The sequence below is a fragment of the Lynx canadensis genome, chromosome B1 (assembly GCF_007474595.2).
Source record: "Lynx canadensis isolate LIC74 chromosome B1, mLynCan4.pri.v2, whole genome shotgun sequence".
In the NCBI taxonomy this organism is placed as follows: Eukaryota; Metazoa; Chordata; class Mammalia; order Carnivora; family Felidae; genus Lynx; species Lynx canadensis.
In genome coordinates this window covers 134,662,198-134,680,190 of record NC_044306.2, presented here as the reverse complement: position 1 = coordinate 134,680,190, position 17,993 = coordinate 134,662,198, and the positions used below count along the sequence as shown (strand labels likewise).

At 37.9% G+C, this 17,993-nt stretch overlaps 1 long non-coding RNA gene across 1 annotated transcript; it reads right to left on the bottom strand.

Moving 5' to 3' along the window:
* Positions 1 to 293: 293 nt before the first annotated feature.
* Positions 294 to 10,169, bottom strand: LOC116738041. Its single transcript, XR_004343580.1, has 3 exons — positions 9,802 to 10,169; positions 3,574 to 3,648; positions 294 to 388 (listed from the first exon to the last, which is right to left on the bottom strand). It is a non-coding gene; the product is annotated as an uncharacterized LOC116738041 (long non-coding RNA).
* Positions 10,170 to 17,993: the final 7,824 nt, after the last annotated feature.

The following is a 17,993-nucleotide window of genomic DNA, read 5'->3' as shown; positions in this document are numbered from 1 at the left end:
GTTTATCCTCACCTGTTTCTCTCTCCTTCTCCCAGTAGAATACCAAGAATAAAGAGATCAACCAACAATCAACAAAGATTAATATCTTCAGAACACTTGCTGGATATAACATCCTGTGTTAAGTGCTACATGGGGATTTTTTCAAAATAAAATAGCTCTATTAAATTACCTTCACTTGGTCAAACCACATTACAAGATTAACTGATGTTCTCCATTCCCTCTATAAAAACACACAGACTGATGTCCATGGCTGCTGAATGTTTACTAATGGGCTATATCATAGCATACCTGTACATTTCTGCCTCCTCCAGATGAGTTATAACCACCAGCAGCCATTGATTCATTCCTTTAATAGTGTCTGAGTGTCCACTTTGTGACAGGCTCTATTCTAGGAGGGAGGGACATAGCAGTGAATAAAATAGACTCAAATCCTGCCCTCATGAAACTTACATAAAAATCAATTGTTTTGTGGGGTGCCTGGGTGGCTCAGTCGGTTAAGCATCCAAGTTCGGCTCAGGTTATAATCTTGCAGTTCCTGAGTTCGAACCCCATATCAGGCTCTGTGCTGACAGCTCAGAGCCTGCTTCAGATTTTGTGTCCCTTCTCTCTCTGTCCCTCTCCTGCTCTCTCTCTCTCTCAGAAATAAATAACATTAAAAAAATTTTTAAATCAATTGTTTTAGTTTCCCAAACTCTTAATGTGAGTTATTCTTGCTAACGTACATACATAATTTAACTTTTATACACTTTATTAAGTATAAGTGCAAAGTGAAAATTAAGTTGAAAGTTATAAACACACTTAGAGTAGTGAGTTTTAGATTATGTATATTTTAACACAGTTGTTTTTTTTTTTAATTTATTTTTGAGAGACAGAGAGAGAGACAGAGCATGAGCAGGGTAGGGGCACAGAGACAGAGAGACAGACTCTGAAGCGAGCTCCAGGCTCCAAGCTGTCAGCACAGAGCTGGACGTGGGGCTCAAAGTCGTGAAAGGCAAGATCATGACCTGAGCCGAAGTCAGACGGTGAACCCACTGAGCCATCCAGGCGCCGCTAACACAATTTTTAAAAATGAAGTTGAATGCTATAAAAAAGCAAATTACTGCCACGAATTACCAGAGGTAAGAAAACTGTAGTGTCCTCAGGTTCTACGCTTCCTTTAATAAAAATCAAAAGAGAAAACTGTAGATTTTGCATTTAGGAAAGGTTTATGTAAAAAAGACAACCTACAACTCTCAACCACAGATTTATGGTCTGAAAAGCCTTGGCCCAACATCAAAAGATTGGCTAATAAGTGTATAATGATAGGTTTTGGGTAAAAATAAAATACTTAATTTACATATGTATAATTTTTAATAGTTCTCTACTTTAAGGTGAACTAAAGAACTACTAATCTTAACAGCTTCAACTCTCCAAGTAAGACAAATTTCCTCTCTTCATGTGGTTGTAAAATGTGGCATTTCTCCTGTTTATATGAGTATTCTAACTCTGGATTTGGCCCTAAATCAATAATTAGTGTTTGTAGATAAGACTATTTTTCCTCCTAAGTTTTGTATTAGACATTATACGAGAAAACGTAAAAATCAATCAACTGCTAAGAAATTTTTTGCGAAGTGATGCTTTGTTTTATTAAACACTCCAGCTCTGCCTAACAAAGCCTTTAATGATCAACTTTCTTGCACAGCAGCTCACTCCCATGGGACAGTGTGAAATCACCCTCTTTAAAACAGAACATAAACTAGAAAGCTTCACTTCTGATTTGGTGTCCATTTCTGGGAACACTTAAGAAAATCAAGGTTAGCAGTCATGAACCCTAAGGCAAGGCCCTATAGGTCAGGTTTAGATCACAGTGTGTTCATATTAAGTTACTTTGTGTATGCTCAAACCTGGCTTCCTTTCAAACAACAAAAGAGTTGTGCTTATTTGCCATACTCCCTTCAACCAAACTGAACAGGCAGTTACATAACTTGCCAGGACAAGTAGTAGAAATGAGTCAGAGACAGGACCAGCCCTAGTAAAAATTGTGAATTGGCAGTTTGAGTTCAGTGCCACACCCCTTTAGTACTACACATACTTCCCTGATCCCCTCCCTTGGTATCATCAGCCCTGCGGGCCACCCTCATACCACACACCTCTCCCCCCACCAAATTCTTCTCTCCCTCTCTTCCACTCACCGAAACTAGCTTCCCTCTTTTCTTCTTCCCCTTCAAGCTAATTAAAATTTGCCTCCCGAGTATCTCTCACCCTCAGGGTTTAAAGTGACAACTACCCTAATCTGATAAACCAATCTATACTAATGTGCGAAGAGAGAAAGCTGAAAGGTAAAGTGAGTTTTTACTTCTACCTTCTAAAGTTAACACCCTTGCAGTTTAACTCCTGAAAGTGAGGATTTCTAGCTGAGGCACTCAGGAAACATTTGGGCTCAAGCAGAGCCATTAGGCAGCTGGCAAATCAAGCAGGAGTAGGTGAATGTTTTTAGCCTAACACACCGCCAGCCCTAATCAGAGTAACTGACAAACCCTGGTCAATTGGGGGCCAGTAGGGGGGAAAGTGAAAAAGAGCTTAGAGTCTTGTTGGTAAAGAAAATTTGTTACAGCTGTACCACAATTAAAATTTTCTGAATGAACCTTTTATAAGAGTATCTAGCACTGGTACCTGATTTTTTTTTTTTTTTTTTTTTTTTTTTTTTTTTAAGTTTCTCTTCAGGGTCGCCTGGGTGGCTCATTTGGTTAAACGTCCAACTGTGGCTCAGGTCATGATCTCATGGCTTATGAGTTTGAGCCCCACATCAGGCTCTTTGCTGACAGCTCAGATTCTGTGTCTCCATCTCTCTGCCCCTCACTCACTAGCGCTCTCTCTCTCTCTCTCAAAAATAAATAACCAGTTTAAAAAAAAAGTTTCTCACTAAGGAATCTACTCCTGAAATCATTGTTGCACTATATGCTAATTTGGATATAAATTTTAAAAAATAAAAAAAATTTTTTTAAAGTTTCTCTTCAGAATGAGATTATTTAAAAACCTTTTTTCTCAATAAGTCTAAAACACTAATTCCAAAAAAGTCTGCATAGCTTTTGTTGTTATTGTTGTTTGATTTTCTTAAATAGCACTTTAAAGTTTACAAATATTCCATGAAATACTGCTGAATACTGAAATAACATTACAGGCTATTATGTGCAGAACATACCTGCTATTCTTATTTCCTTCTCTTTATAAATGAGGAAAATGACACTCAGAGAAGTGAGGAGACTTGCCAAGGTTTGTACTTGGGTCTTTTGAGTGCAAATGCTATGCTCTTTCATAGTACTGAGCTACCAGGCTGCCTCCCAATGTTTAGAGTTATCTGTGCCATTGCTGTCATGTAACTCTACATCCTAGGGGAATTCTCACATTCTAAAGAGAGTTCAACCACTACCAAAAGAAAATAACCTGTTTATTCAATGGACCTGAGGGTAATTGTAGTCCTATCTGGTTTCCATTGCTGCATTTTTCCCCAGCTAATTCTTGGTTCACTTGGAAGTGTCAGTACTGTCTCACAAAGTCTTCCTTAAGCACTGTCAGACTTTGTGCTCCAATTACCTGCTCATGTTTTGGTGGATTACTTATCTTGCTTCTGCTTCTCCCTTGGGCAAAGTTCCCATCACAGTCCTTACTCTGTAAGCAAAAAAGAATAATATGTTTCTGGGCTTAAAGGAAGAAAAACACTGACACAGTTAGTACAAGCCAGAATACAAATGTTTCATATTGAGATGAACACAAGAAGCCAGCTGGGAAAACATCGCTATTTACAGATTTAGATTAGCCTAGAATTCATTTCAACCTTTGAGGTAAAGGTGATGTTTTAAAACCATTGCCATTTCAAGCACACAATCTTAACATTTTGGAAAGATACAAAATTTACCTTTCTGAACTTTCTGAAATGTATAGATACTTTCCCTAGAAAAATGCACAAATACACAGATCTGGAATACAGTCTTAAGGAGGGATGATCCTTAAGGGATCCTTAAGGGATGATCCATGGGTCCACATAAAATATTCCTGACTTAAAGTGAGACACAAGTTTGGTCTCTAAATGATGAATATTCTGAGGTCCATGAACCACTTGGGAGCCCAATTAAATCGGTGTTAAGTCCAGCTGTTTAATTTCTTTATGTTAGTAGTGATAATCTGCTGACCTTTTTGTTTATTTATAGAAGCTGGCAAAAGAGAAATAATTTTTATTTAGTCTTTAAGAGAAAAATCAGCTATGCTAGCCTCTAAAGTAGCATTGTCTAATAGGACTTACAGTAATGATGGAAATGTTCTGCATCTGTGCTGTGTCATTCAGGAGCCAGTAGCCACACGAGGCTGGCTAGTGAGCACTTGAAATGTGGCTACTAGCACAGAGGAACAGAATTTTTTTAAATTTAATTAATTTATAGAAAAGTTTTTTTCTTATGATGAAAACTTTTAAGATCTACTCTCAGCAATTTTCAAATATATGATACATTGTTATTAGCTATAGCCCCAATGCTATACATTACATCCCCATGACTTATTTATTTTATATCTGGCAGTTTGTCTTCTTAACACCCTAGACCTTTTCTAACAAAAGTAACACACACATGTTGTAAAGATTTTAAATAAAAACCTTTCAGAAATGCAATGTTTACGTAATTCTAATCCTCAGAGAAACTGTTAGTATAAATTTTGCAGTATATATAGATAGATGTATTTTTTAATGGAAATCATATTATTTTTTATTTTGTCACTGGATAATATATATGGGTGGCTGTATTTTATTTAATCATTCTGCTATTATGGACATTTGTTCTGTTTTTAAATTTATGACTACCAACAATAGTGCAGTGAATATTCTTGATCATATCTCTGGTTATATATGTAAATATTTAGGACAAATGTCCTAAGTGGAATCAGCAAATGGGTATAAACATTATATATTATGAAAGAAAATGCAATTACACTCCCAAATGGAACAAGTGAAACTGTAATCCTACCAAACAATCATGGGATGGTATCTATTTCACATGTTTTCACCAATACCAGATAGTATAAGTCTTTAAAATCTTTTTGATTTGATACTTGTAGATAATTTGATACTTGTAGATTATTTCATTTTTATTTTTTCTTTATACAGTTGTATATAGACAACAGTGTATAAACTGTATACAGTTTATTTTCAAATATTCATTGCTTTTCTGAATTTCTCCTTTTGTAAATTTTGTATTCATTGTTGTTTTCATTACTATCTAGAAGCTTTGTATTCTATGTAGCAAAATTAACAAATTCTTTTAAGATTTGGGAGGCAAGTGGGTATCTGCTGCTATCACCAAAATAGATTCCATACAGATCAAAAAATAAAATGTGAAAAACAAAGCCATGAAAGTCTAGAAGAAAAAAATGGAAGAATATTTTTTGTAATAGAAAACAAAATGGCTTGTAAGCATACAAAAAATACTCATATGAGAATTAAAACTATACTTGTAATGTGACAGCATTCTGTACCTATTAGATTGGAAAAGATCAATAAAGTTTGATAATGTCATATTGGTGAGGATGTGGGGAAACAAAAGGAGCTATCAAACTTTCCACCTGTATTGGGATGACTAATTGGTACTACTTCTTTAGAGGGCAGCTTGGTTTTGTCTATCATATGTAAAATGTGCTTACTCTTTAATCCAGCAACTTATACTTCTAGAAGCCAAACCTACAGTTCTGTTTCACATGTAAGACAGGACCAAGTACAAAGAAATGGATTTCTAATTGTAAGGAATAGCAGAAGTTTGGGAATAACCTATATGTCCATTAAAAAGGGAGGAGTTAAATAAATTATGTCATATCTAAGCAATAGAACATTAAACAGCCATTCAAAAGAGCTAGGTGTATCTAGAGGATCTGATGATAGAGATCAAAGAGATATTACAAAGCTTAAAAAAAGCATTAGATAAGTATGTGAGCTAACCTTACTTCAAAAAAGAACATGTGTATGTGTGTGTGCCTGAAAAGGTACACAACAAATAGCTAGATTTCTCAACACTATTCATTGAATGATACACGTTCTTCTTTTATTATATATTGCACCTGGTATTTATCATATACTGTACCTGGTATTTAATTTAATGTGCTGGATAGAAATGACCGAGCCCATTTCCTCATGAGCTTTTTTTTTTTTCAGAATTTTTAATTTTATTTTTTAATTTACATCTAAATTAGCATATAGTGCAACAATGATTTCAGGAGTAGATTCCTTGATGCCTTTATCGATTTAGCCCATCCCCACTCCCACAACCCCTCCAGTAATCCTCTGCTTCTTCTCCATATTTAAGAGTCTCTTATGTTTTGTCCCCCTCCCTGTTTTTATATTATTTTTGTTTCCCTTCCCTTATGTTCGTCTGTTTTGTCTCTTAAAGTCCTTATATGAATGAAGTCATATGACTTTTGTCTTTCTCTGACTAATTTCATTTAGCATAATACCCTCCAGTTCCATCCACGTATTTGCAAATGGCAAGATTTCATTCTTTTTGATTGCCGAGTAATACTCCATTGTATATATGTATACCACATGTTCTTTATCCATTCATCCATCGATGGACATTTGGGCTCTTTCCATACTTTGGCTATTGTTGATAGTGCTGCTATAAACATGGGGGTGCATGTGTCCCTTTGAAACAACACACCTGTATCCCTTGGATAAATACCTAGTAGTGCAATTGCTGGGTCATAGGGTAGTTCTATTTTTAATTTTTTGAGGAACCTCCATACTGTTTTCCAGAGTGGTTGCACCAGTTTGCATTCCCACCAGCAGTGCAAAAGAGATCCTCTTTCTCTGCATCCTCACCAATATCTGTTGTTGCCTGAGTTGTTAATGTTAGCCATTCTGACAGGTGTGAGATGGTATCTCATTGTGGTTTTGATTTGTATTTCCCTGATGATGAGTGATATTGAGCATTTTTTCATGTGTCGGTTGGCCATCTGGATGTCTTCTTTGGAGAAGTGGCTATTCATGTCTTTTGTGCATTTCTTCACTGGATTATTTGTTTTTTGGGTGTTAAATTTGATAAGTTCTTTATAGATTTTGGATACTAACCCTTTATCTTGTATGTCATTTGCAAATATCTTCTCCCATTCCATCGGTTGCCTTTTAGTTTTGCTGATTGTTTCCTTCACTGTGCAGAAGCTTTTTATTTTGATGAGGTCCCAATAGTTCATTTTTGTTTTTGTTTCCCTTGCTTCTGGAGATGTGTTGAGCAAGAAGTGGCTGCGGCCAAGATCAAAGACGTTTTTGCCTGCTTTCTCCTCGAGGATTCTGATGGATTCCTGTCTTACATTTAGGTCTTTCATCCATTTTCAGCTTATTTTTGTGTACGGTGTAAGAAAGTGGTCCAGGTTCATTCTTCCGCATATTGCTGTCCAGTTCTCCCAGCACCACTTGCTGAAGAGACTGTCTTTATTCCATTGGATATTCGTTCCTCCTTTGTCAAAGATTAGTTGGCCATACGTTTGTGGGTCCATTTCTGGGTTCTCTATTCTGTTCCATTGATCTGAGTGTCTGTTCTTGTGCCATAATCATTGGTTATTTCTAAAAGGTTAATATTGCAAATGAATTTTGAAAGTATTTTCTCAAATTCCCAAAAGTATTGTTACACATTTGGTTAAAATTGTACTAGGTATGTAGATTACTTGTAGAAGATATTATAATTATATGATGTTTGAGTCTTGGTATTTAACCTAAAAGTATATCTCTTCTTTATTCAAACATTTTTGTGTCATAAGGCCATCATTTTTAAAGTAAATTTTATTAATTTCTTTTGGTATTCATTTTTAGCTATTTAACTGTGGTTATTATAAATAGGATACTTTTTATATTGTATGTTCTAACTAGTTAGGGTTTGTACATGGGAAAGCTGTTGATTTTGTATATTAATTTTTATAACTGGTTACCTTAACTCATTTTAAAAGTTTTTCAATTGATCTATGGAGTTTTCATATAATTTGCAAACAAATGACAATCCTAATCTACTTTCAGTATTTACTTTTGTATTTCTATTCCATGTCTCATTGGATTGGCTATCATATCCTTGTTTCTGACTTCAATGGGAATAATTACAATGTTTCATTATAAAGCAAGTTCCTGGCTTTGGTATAAAATACATATTGTTAAATTATCTATTTTAAATTCTTTAAAAGTTTTTAAGGAATGATGCTAGATTTTACAAAATACTTTTCATTATCAGTTGAAACATTCATACAGATACATAATGCCTCTTAATTTTGCTATAGCATTTGTGACATAGTTCTGGGTTCTAATTGTATTTTAGGTATGTATTTTCATTTTCCATTATATCCAGAAGAAGACTAATTTGTAGATTTCTCTTTTGTATTATCAGGTTTTGGTATCACAGCCATTTATTTTAAAACCAGCCTTTTAGCTTATACAAAACAGAGGGATTACTGGTGAAAAGGCCTTGAGGGCAACCACCTGAAATGGCCTTAATGGAAAAAAAAATGCTCACAACACTGTGGTTTGTCTACTTTTGTGAAAATTTCCAACACTCTACTCTTTACACTTTCCTTCTGACTTGAATTTGCATTTGCTTTCTTTCAATGGCAAATAGAGGCAGATATTCTACCTTACCACCCTGATACATCAACCAGAATACTTAAAAAAAAAAATCCTATATCAGAAAATGGGGGAAGGACTAGGGAAAGGACTTCAATCCTTCACTTCTGTCTCCAGTTTGACTGGGCTGGTCTTCTCTATTATTCTACTATTATCTACTTTCACCACTCTATTCCTGCTGTTGCACTTTGGTTTTACGTTGTTTCCCTCAATTTTCTGTTTCCTCTTCTGTGCTTCATTCATCCCACTAGGTACCCTTCAAAACCCAGTTTAAATTCCCCTGCTCCTTAATGTGACTGATCGAGTCCATTCTACCTACCACAGACTTTCTTTCATCTGCTCCTGTACTCAGTTTAGCTGCACATTCTAGCCCTAATCTCAATTTGTTTCAAGAATGCTACTTTTCTTAGGCTCTGTGGTTAGCTCCTTGAGGGCAAGGACCTTATCTCAAAATTTCGCTGTGCATTTTCCATTGTATTTAGCAGTGTGAGTAATTACATTCAGTGCATACTTGCAAGGCATATTTGACTGAACACATACATCACAGTTATTCATTTAGTAAATGAGATAATGAAAACTCGAGTGCTCGCCAGAGGTAAATCATTACTATTAATTCCCTCATTCATCATACATGTACAGCAGCCTCAGGGGTTAGGGAGCCTAGGACTGCAGTTTTAATTTCGCCTCAGATCTCTCCATTTTGGAGCCAACCAAGAAGTTTAGATTCACCTAGGGCTCAATGCTGTCAGTCCAGGACTACATTTACCCCCAGGTCCCCTTCCCGGAGTGGCCCAGGTTACCCTTATACCTCCGAGAATTAACCCAAACTTTTGAAACTCAAATGACAAGATACTGTTTGCTCTTGAATTCAGCAAGACTTCCTTCTTGATTGTTGAAATCCAAATCTGTTTGCAGGAGGGGAATTGCTGCTAGGACATCTACTTTGCCAAGTCGCAATGTGTGGTCCTACATAGAAAATTGGATATTCTCTATTTTATTCGATTACGTTAAACCTTTTAATTTTTTTAACTTTAGGATTATCTTAGTTTCAGAGGAATTTTAACATAAGAATTTACATACTTTCCCCCCCAAAATATGAGTATTTGAGTTTTCCCGAGGGCATGTGGGTTGACGCAGCGCTGCCAGCACACCTTTGAAGATCACTTTACAACTGTGGGAAAACTCACCGAGCTGTTTTCATTGACCCCGCCATTTCCAAGTTGCTATATTGCTGCAGGGAGCTGGCAGAGCCCAGCCCTTTCTCTCTCTCCCCTCTTCTCCTCACCCTTTCAAAGCCCAAATCCGCCCGGTGAGAGTATGGAAACAAGGCTGGAAGCAAGGGAGGGCAAGGTGGGGGAGGGGTCTCACTTCGATTCACAGGGAAAGAGCAAGCAGTTAGACATTTTTCACTCTCCCCTCACACTCCCCAGGGCCATAAAGTTCTGTTTCTGAAGTTGGAAGTGCGGGGGCGGTCGGCGGCGTTTTCGGCTTGGCCTAAAAGTAGGAGTCCACCGTGCAGGGGCTAGGGACTTGGCCGCCCGGCTATCAACCTGAGCTTCTGGTTAGCCAGAACGCTAAAAGCCAGGCCCTAGGCACCGGTTGTCAGGGGAACCGGGGCGCTGGTCTCCCCGGCGACCTCGTCCATGGGGGAGGGGGGCGGGGCTGGATGCCTGGCAGGCCAATGAGGCGGAGGGGAGCGCAGGGTCGCCGATCGACGGTGCTCCTAGAGCCCGGGAAAAGGCTTGAGTGACAGGGACGGGGGCGGGGCCGTGCCGGCTGCCCGAGGTGGAGCCAGAGCTGTGCTAGTAGCTCCGGCGGCCGCGGCGCGGCGAGGGTCACACACCATGGTCGCGGCCCCTGGAGACCGGCTTGCTGGCGCGCAGCACTCCCTAGCTCCCCGATCTGCCTCAGCCGTCTCGGCAACGCTCGGAGCCGGCTGCAGGCGTTGAGCCGCCCCCCGCCGGAGGATTTTGGCGAAGCTCTAGGAGGCGCGCACAGGACAGGAGCGCAGAGAGGGTGCGCCAGCACTCGGGGGTCAGGCGGTCGGTCGGGGTCGCCGCCGGAGGGGTGTTTCCGAGGCGTGGAGGAGGAGGAGATGCTGCTCCTCTTCTCCCCCTCCCCAGGCTCCTTCTTCAGCTACTTCGGCCCACGCCCGCAGCCGTTTGGCGGAGAAGAGGTGGTGGCTCTCGGCGCCCCAGGCGGCTGCCGGCGGCCCGCCCCAACGCTGCGTCCCCTCAGCCCTCGCCCCGCGCTCCAGTAGCAGGACCGGGTCTCCGGACGAGCGGGTAAGGACGAGAGCAGCCCTGGGCTCTGCTGGGGATATGCAGAAGTGCAGAACAAAGTACACCACGCTCCCTGTCCTCCTCCTCTCTCGGCTTCTGCTCTTGCCCCTGCAATCAACTCTTCTGTTGCCCAGCTGGGAAAGGAAGTTTGCTTTGGTCTTCGTGGTGGGGTGGCTGGCGTGGGGAAGGAGGAGGCGAAGTTTCACTGTGAATTCTCTAGATCCACCTTCTCGGCCGGATTCCTGGGAATGAAACCCCAGAGGGGGCGTAAGAATAGGTTGTGGGGTAGTAGGGAGTGACATCGCCCCATCCTGCTAGTACAGCTCTGCTCTGTGCGTGCTGTGGGAAGGGATCCCGGAGTCTGTTTCTAATTTCTGTAAATGACTGTGGACATGGTGTGGTTAGAGGCCGCCCAGAAGAATGTGTATATGTAAGGGCTTAGAGAAGAAGGGGTGGGAAGGGGGGAAGAGGGGGCAGAGGGAGAGACACTGCCTGATGCAAGCTCTTTTATTGCTTTTCTCTCCGTGTCCCAGTTAAATACCGCCCCCCGCCCCCCCCTGCCCGGCCACTTACCCGGCCTTTGCTCATTACATGATACTTAGTACAAAAAGCTGGAAAGCTAAAGTTTGCGAAAGTCGAGAAAGTTCTTAAAAAGTTTAATTGTGAATATACTGGAGAAGGGGGAATGGAGAGAACTATTACCACTAAAATAGAGTTGTAGCAATGCAGTTTTCATTTGCTTTACACATATGTGATTGACACCTCCACACACTTCCAACTAATCTCTTCGACGGCCTTGTGTCATGTTCGTTTAATTGCATCTTTGAAACAACAAACGCGGTGACTTCATAGGGAGCTGCCTGGAGCGGAGTTTACCTCTCAGAAAATGGGGCAATCGGGTTTGTTTTCAAGGCGGGGACCTAAACAAAATGTAGGACACCTGATCTGTGGGATGAAGGGCGCTGGTAACTAATTAGCAAGATTTTAAAATTTACATCTACAGAGTTTTACTAAACGTTGGGAAAATTTAGAAAAGTTGCTGTATTATGAAACAAGTGTTGGTATTTCCCCAAATTTGTGATGACCGGGTTGGCAGGATCAAAGTGAAAACTTGCTACCTGCTCACTGGTTGCTTCTGGGTGGTGCTTTGATAAACATTATTTCTCCCTTTAATATCATTAGCATTTTTATTCAGTTTATGCTTGTATTGATTCAGTGAGTTCACACAGAGGCGAACTAACTGCTTTATTAACCAACCCTAAATTTATTGTACTTTTTTATAATAACGTTGTGTTCTGACTTTGATGTCCTAGAGGCTTTGTATGCGTGGGGGAGAGGGTAGGATGGAAGCTGGAATTAAAACTAGAAAAGTATCTATGGTTAGTTATTAAGAAAAGGGTTTAATTTGTAGTGACTTTCACTTTTACAATTAGAGAATTATTTCTTTTACCATTGTGTACGTTTGTCTTTTGAATTGACATTTGCCCCACCAAAATTTTTACTTGCATGTAAAGCCTACTTAGTTTTTGGAGGGTGATTACTAGCATCCAAAAATATTTATAAGTAACTTTTCATGTCACAAGTAACACACACACATACACAAACTGTTAAAACCAATGTCAATTTAAAGGATGAATTTTGACACTATGATTGGGGTCAAAAGTTGTAGAACTTACATTATCTTTTTCTGGAGGCGTGCCTCAAATGCCGGGAATGAGTGTGAGAATTGGCTAATCAGTTGTTTCTGGGTAGATAGGTGTCATTCTTTAAATGAATGGAGTTTATGTATCCTTTATTAAAAAAAAAAAAAACAAACAGGTCAAATCCTTGCTTTATTCCACTTTTAATAGGCTAAGGACTGGATGGGGGAGTCTTGTAGCTTCTCTTGTATCAATTGAGTATATTTTTTTCTAGCTCATCTTCTTACCCAGCCTTAAACATACTGGGGAGAAAGGTTGCTGGGGATTAAGCTACTGCTGCTGTTTTCTCTTTGACAGAGTTTGTAATTTTTAAATAAATTATGAAACATGTTTTGTGGTATAATTAAGTAGTAATTAATACCATTTGAAATGGAAAAGAAACACTGCCATACACCAAGCCAGTGCATTTAGGAGTTAATCCTGTCAACATATTCTTATTTTGGAACAGGCTTTGGAAGAAGTCTGTGCCATTAATTAGAACAGTGAGTTGAAGGTATTCTCCTTTCTGGCCTCTGATGTAACCAAATGTGACTCATTTGAGTTAATGTCACTTTACAAGGTAGGGGCCTGAAAACGGAAGAAAGATCTTGAGTCTTGGGATAGAAGGATTAGTGCTGTTGGGAAGGGTGAGGACCTCTGTTCTGGATTTACCTTCTTTTTTTTTTTTTTTTTTTCCTCTGAGAAGTTTTCTGCCTTAATTTGAAAATTGAGGGAGCGCCCGGGTAGCTCAGTCAAACATCCAACTTCAGCTCAGTTCATTGTCTTGTGGTTTGTGAGTTCAAGCCCTGCGTGGGGCTCTGTGCTGACAGCTTAGAGCTGGAGCCTGCTTCGGATTTTGTGTCTCTCTCTCTGCCCTTACCTTGCTCATGTTCTGTCTTTCTCTGTCAATAATAAATATTTTTTTAATAAAAAAAAAAAGAAAAAGAAAATTAAGATGCATTGAACAACTCAGGAACCGAGTTTTTAAAACATTGTTTTCATGAGTAAATTAATGTAAGACTTTCAATGACCTAGGATAAAATAAGAGTTCCTTACTCACTGTAAATATGATCATATCAAAACTGTGGTCTGTAAACTGCCCTGTGAGGAGTTCCTGTAATCTTGGAGTGGAGGAAAAAAGGATTACAGCCTTTTAAAAGTCTTTAAAATGAAATGAAATAATAAAAATGAAAAAATAAAATGAAAAACTCTTTAAAACCCCTATCTTATTCCTGTTTAGTGTCAGGCGCTGTGCATAAGCGTCTTGTTCTATCCTGTCCAAAGAATGTGTGACTATAGCTAATAGCTTATGAGACAGTAGGAGATCAGTTGTTTTAAGTTCTTAGGATAAGAGGCAGCAAGGTATAGATTTGAAGCATCGGCAAAGCTGTTTTCCCCAGGGTTTGCTATCAGATACTTAGATAATGCGGGAACAGGGACTGGTTTAAGTACCTGTTTAAGTGTGTTTGCCTTCTCCTTTGCTCTACCACTGAATGCTGCTTTTTCTTTTTCTTTTCTTTTGTTTGATTCCAGTGTGAAAATTTACTGCAACAAACTTCCTCAGAGAGCACCCTCTACTGTAATATATAGAGTGTGGACTTTACTGTTTGATAAACGTGTCCAAATCCTAGAGAATATCTTTAAATTTACCTTCCACATCTGTAAATAAATTAATATCTACCTCCCAGCATATGTTGAGGATGAAATTAATAATATACACAAAAGTGGCGAGGGCAAGTTGATAGTCAATATTTAGTTTATTTCCTTCCTTTCTAATCTCTTTTACATAATTGAATAACATTCAGTAATCACAAAAATTTATGATTGTAAAACCCAAATTATTTATGAATGTTTAGAATGTTAAGCTCATATTTAGCCCCCAGGTGTTTTGACCTGCATCTGGGTTGTTAAAGGCTGCCCTCTTTGCCTACCAGCAAAGAAATGTCTTCAGTCGCATATTGCATCTATGCATAATAAATAATTTCTCATTTTCTTTCTAGTTTAGTAATTCTCAACTCTGGCTGCATGTTAGAATCTCCTGGGTAGCTTAAAAAATTTTTTATGTCCAGGACTCCACCCAGACCAATTAAACCAGAAGCCTGGGGAGATGAGACCCAGGCATCCATATTTTTGGAAGTTTACTAAGAAATTACAACATGGAGCCAATTTGTGAACCAATATTCTAGTCCTCCCTAGAAGGTGAGTATAGAAAATTTGATTCCCACAAATGCAACAACGTTTTTATGTTGTGTGGCATAGTCCTTTCCTCTTTATAAATCAGAAAAGTAAAAACAAAAAAACAAAACAAAACAAACCCAAAACACTTATGTTTCAGAAACATCTGTGTATATGTCTATCTACAGGATTTATACTATTTGAATCAGAGTTTAAGGTACAAATCCCTCTACTTCCTTAGTGCTTCACTGTCCGATGTAGTAGTCCCAGCCATGTATCACTAAATTTAATTTAATTAGATGCAACTTAAGATTCAATTTCTCATTCCCACTAGTCACATTTTCAGTGCTCAGTAGTCACTTGTGGCTAGAAGCCACTATATTGGACAGCTCAGATACAGGACATTTCTGTAATCACAAAATTCTGTGTTACCTGAAGGTTTTAAAAATTTTTAATTTTTATTGTAGTATAGTTTGCACACTACCTAGAGATTTTCAAATTTATATTCCATTTCTCATCATCTGAAATGGGTGTGTATATAAATATAGTCATTTCCTTCAGATTTATCATTTTAAATATGTTATTTTTGATACTTTTTTTCTAATAAGGAGAAATACTGCACGTTTGATGCTTATATTACGTCTCTTCTCAGTCTGCTATACCTAGTTGTAAGAGTTTCCTTTCCAAAGTTAACTGAGGGGTGGAACTTTAGTGTCCTTGTGTGTATTATTTGTATCAGTAAGTCCTGGATCAAACCAGTGGCTTAATTGCCCTTGTGTACTACAACAGTTTCAAATCTGAAAATAAAGTCCATCATTTCACCTGAAGTGTTGGAATTTGATTCAAGGATTTTCAAATCCTTGGTGAAGGTTTCTTTTTCTCTTTTAGATATGGAGACCCTTAGTTGTCATATAATATGATTGAATTTTCCAAGAGAAAACCATCATATTAGTTTCAACATGAACATACAGAGGCATGAGAGATTTTATGTTTTTCCCATAAGGGAAAGCATCCCCTTCAACAAAAATGAAGTTCTTAAACTATTTGAGGTGATTGGAAGCTAACACTGTGTCATGAATTTTAATGGTGTTTGCCACTTGTTAACTACTGATGGGCAGCTTAGAAGAAACAGTAATGTTCCATCTCACCTGTCCTCCCCGCCTCCTTAATACATCTAAAAAAAAAAAAAATCAGTTTTCTTTATTGCTTTAGTGTGTAAGTAGACAAGGAATCAAATTATTTTCTTTCTTTTTTTTTAAGGTTTTTTTTTTTTTTTAATGTTTGTTTATTTTTGAGAGAGAGACAGAGACAGAGACAGAGCACAAGCAGGGGAGGGGCAGAGAGAGAGGGAGACACAGAATCTGAAGCAGGCTCCAGGCTCCAAACTGTCGGCACAGAGCCCCATGCGGGGCTGGAACTCATGAACTGCAAGATAATGACCTGAGCCAAAGTTAGACACTTAACCTGAGCCACCCAGGTGCCCCCAAATTATTTTCAATTAAAAGTATTCTTTTTTTTTTTTCTCCTGCAGGTAGATGGTACTTTTGTTTTTTTATAAACACATGCTTTTTTACCTACTCAGATCAGACAAGTTGCATCCAGAACATTGAGAGTTATTTTGTTGAAAGGATGCCTGGTGGAATATTTTGTATACAATATCATTTTAATGCTTTTCCACTTAGATCTTTTTTTTTTTTTTATGTTCATTTTTGAGAGAAAGAAAGCAGGAGCCAGAGAGGGTGGGAGAGAGTTGGAGCAACAGATGATCTGAAATGGACTCTGCGCTGATAGCAGAGAGCCCAATATGGGGCTTGATCTCACGAACCAAGATCTTGACCTGAGCCAAAGTCTGTTGCTTAACTGACTGAGCCACCAAGGTGCCTTTCCCCTTAGTTCTAATGTAGCCCGTGGAACAAAAAATGAAACATTCTTGTTGAATACCTTAAATTAAGGTTACAGTGACTATATAACCTGAGAATGTGGTATAAATATTCAAAGTTGGTGTTTTTTGTCTGCTTCTTTTTTTTTTTGTTTGTTTTTTTTTTGGAAGAAAGATAAAGCCTGGGAATTTTTTTTAAATAAGGGAGCCTTTTTAAGAAATTTAGTTTTTGTCAGTACTGCTAAGTATTACTTATGCACTTTTTCTAGAGAAGTATAATTTTTAAACTAAACATATAAACTATGAGGAGATGAATATTTTAGGTCTTAGGGCAATCGGATATATCTTCTGGAGAATATAACGTAATTCAGTTTTGAAGTAAAAATAAATAATAAGTATTTTGGTACAGAAATTTCCCTTATTGTAAGGTTTTGATTTATTCTCAATGTCTTTCATATTCTTGTGCTGAGGTGTAATTTTATGGAATTATTTGAGCATAGTATTAATTCATCCTTCACACAATCTGTTTTAATTTAATTCTGATGTTAGTGTCTATACTTAGTTTAAGGAATGAGCTTCAGGCAATGATTCAAATATAATGTATTTCAGTTTTCTAAGTGCTGTGTGAAATTTACCAAGGCTAAATTGAATTATAGCTACACTCCATGAAAGCTTGAATAGGTGTTTTGTTAAAACAGAATACAAAACAAAACCCTGAAAATTAAAAATATATGTATATATAATAAATATAATAGAAACTTTAGTTCAAGAATGTTCAGTTTTCAAATCTAAGCTAGGTAAAAACTGTATTGTAGGTATGTACCATTCAGTTGAGTTCAATCAGAACTTCAAAATTCTGGCTCTACTTTGAGGTGTATACAAATGAATAGCAAATTGGAAATGTGTTATTACACAGTACCCAGCAATACTGTTACTTTAGTTATAATTCAACTGGACATATTCTCCAACACTCATATGATATAGTTCTTCAAGTTACAATGAGAAATCTAAACTCTTCTCCATTATTAAAATTTACTAGGAATTTCCTTTAATTTTTAAGTAAAAAAATATTTTAATGTGGTCACATAATATATCATACTCATTGTGTAACTGAAGACCAAACTGAGCTATGTCTTTAAAGTAAGATTTTATCTGAATCTTTCTCAGTGTTTATGTTAGTACACCAAGACTTCTAACTTCAAAGGGATTTTAAGATTGTATTGAGATACTAAGATTTAATTGAAAAATGAGTAATACTGTTCTTCTATCTAAATGGATACTAAAGAATCACTTTTGGTGAGCCAAGCTAGCTGAGTGTTTTTCTAGTACCAGTATTGATGAATCTGGACCAATCTGACCACATT